This window comes from Macrobrachium rosenbergii, chromosome 43 (assembly GCF_040412425.1).
Source record: "Macrobrachium rosenbergii isolate ZJJX-2024 chromosome 43, ASM4041242v1, whole genome shotgun sequence".
In the NCBI taxonomy this organism is placed as follows: Eukaryota; Metazoa; Arthropoda; class Malacostraca; order Decapoda; family Palaemonidae; genus Macrobrachium; species Macrobrachium rosenbergii.
The window spans coordinates 43214125-43216624 of NC_089783.1; the positions used below are offsets into that span (position 1 = coordinate 43214125).

At 37.2% G+C, this 2500-nt stretch overlaps 2 protein-coding genes across 5 annotated transcripts in view; one reads left to right on the plus strand and one right to left on the minus strand.

Annotated features, from left to right (window-relative positions):
* The window catches only part of LOC136828830 (WD repeat-containing protein 44), a 200460-nt gene that overhangs the window by 115212 nt on the left and 82748 nt on the right, over window positions 1–2500 (minus strand). The window lies entirely within an intron of this gene.
* Window positions 1–2500, plus strand: part of LOC136828833 (potassium channel subfamily K member 16-like) — a 116620-nt gene that overhangs the window by 16295 nt on the left and 97825 nt on the right. The gene's annotated exons all lie outside the window — the stretch shown is intronic.

Here is a 2500-nt window from a genome sequence, read left to right on the forward strand (position 1 = left end):
TTGCTAAAAATACACTTAAAAATCCTTAATCTTTACGAGGTCTGGTTTGTTGCGGTTATGTAACATGAACACGATATAAATTTTGATAGAATTTCATTCCTCTGACGATGAGGGCAGTGTTTCTCGTAAAGCTTAAGTCTTTTCGATGCATTTTTAACGATATACCAAGATTTACACACGATCAGCTTGGGTGCTTTAGTTAATGTATTTAAACATTTCATTGTTTCAGCACATGTTTTTTCAGTAAATTACGATTAGGAAATGTGAAAAGTTTTTAGAAGAGATTTTTATTTATACTACATAACCACATTATTCTTTATGAATGATACGTTGGGACATTCTAGGAAAGGAGATTGATGTTTTTTCTTTGTAAATTATGTATATGTCTAAAGTAATAAAGAAGTATAAAGCTTTCCACGATACAATGCCATTTTTAATATTTCCATTATGAAGATTATGTAATTGGGCTACAGAGAACTTTACCATAAAGGGCTGCATCCAAAGAAGTGAGTGCTGCTACGACTCACAGTTTGATATCACCGTCAACAAAATGAATGAGAAAGAGCGAAAAGATCAGTTTTCATCTTTTTCAGAATAAAAGGAAAGTCTGTAAATTCATATCTTTCCCATCCACATTTCAACAATAAAAACAGAATTTCGGGTGGAAGAGATCTGGAGGCTATGTGGAAAACAAGCAACACTCTAACCTTAGTTTCTGAGAAAGATTGTAAATGAGCGGTTCTGTAAAAAAAAAAAAAAAAAAAACTAGGACGAGTTCCATATCGTAAGGACCCATGACACTATTATATAGCTATGGACGTAAGTTCATGACGCTTGACCTATATCTATGGACCTAAGGACCCATGGTACTAGACCTATATTTACGGACCTACGGAACCATGACACTATAGACTTATATCTACGGGCGTAAGGACCCATGGTACTAGACCTATATCTACGGACATAAGGACCCATGGCAGACCTACGAGTATATTTGCGGACCTAAGGACCCATGATAGACCTACAGTATATCTGCGAACCTAAGGACCCATGGTAGACCTATATCTGAGGACCTGAGGACCCATGGTAGACCTATATCTACGGACCTAATGACCCTATGTCTATGGACCTAAGAACCCAAAGTACTAAAGCTATATCTACGGACCCAAGGACTCATGACACTAGACTAGACCTATATCTGCGGACCCAAGGACTCAAGACACTAAACTAGACCTATATCTGCGGACTAAAGGACCCATGTCACTAGACCTATATCTACGGAAGTAAGGACCCATGACACTAAACCTACATCTACGGACGTAATAGGTTCTTACGCCGCATAATAGAGCCAGCGATGTTGGTTGGACTGTCCGTTCTCACGTTAATAAGGACAAGGTCATCTCCGGCCACGTTCAACATCCTATGAAGCTAAGCAAACGAACTCTTATCTTTTAGATGGAAGCCGTTTGCACAAAATAATCTAAAAAAAAATGCCAAATGGTGACTGAAACACTCAAATGAAAGGAGAGAGAAACTGGAGGTCCACTTTAGAAATAATTCCTTTTGACGGCAGACGAAAAAGTTCAAACTTCAAAGCTATGAGTGGAATATAAGTATCTGTGAGGTTATGCTGACATAATACAGTAAAGCTGTGTAGACTCTCCAGTGAGTATGACATTGAAGAAGAATTTCAAATAGAAACGATAATAAACCACGCTACTTAGTATACATGTGAACATCAAGTAAAAAGAGTACATATGGAGGTCATTGGATTCTTCTTTGTACTGTGCAAACCGATTAAGTCACGATAAAAGTACTATGACTGATGCAATTTCAACAAATTTTGTACAGTAAGCATAAGGCTTATTTAGTTTTAATCTATAAATTCGTTACTGTAACAGTCTGAAAAATGATCACCCTGATCACTTTTTATTGTATATCTATTAATTTTAGTGGAAATGAATGACCAAAGAATGAAATATTGTTCTGTGTTTTTTTAAACTTTCATATACACAAGGCACACTCGACACAAGTTAACATTCATCATCCGTTTCCACTTCAACATTCTTTCTCTTTCTCTTTTAATATGTAAAAGGAATAAAAACCAGGAAAATCGCGAGTCCACAAACTCCAAACACAACAATTAACTTGAATGTTCCGACAAAACAGATTTATTTTTAAGGAACAATCAACATATTCTAAACACAAATCAGCCACACACAGCAGAGAAAGATGGGAAAATCTAAGCAAAGCTGAGCAATATCCAACTACGGAAGCACTGCGCAAGAGTGGAAACTTTCTCACCATAATTACGCTTCTATATTTGTTTTATCATCTTCAATCTTGTCCCCGTCTTCATCATTATCACTATCATCATTCCTATCATCAGCTTACACATGGGTACGGCAGCGGTGAGAGAGGGATATGGATGCCATGGGTATCAGTGCCCCAGGATTTCCCTATCCTGCCCTTCTTACCTACCGCAGAGATGTTGAAGGAA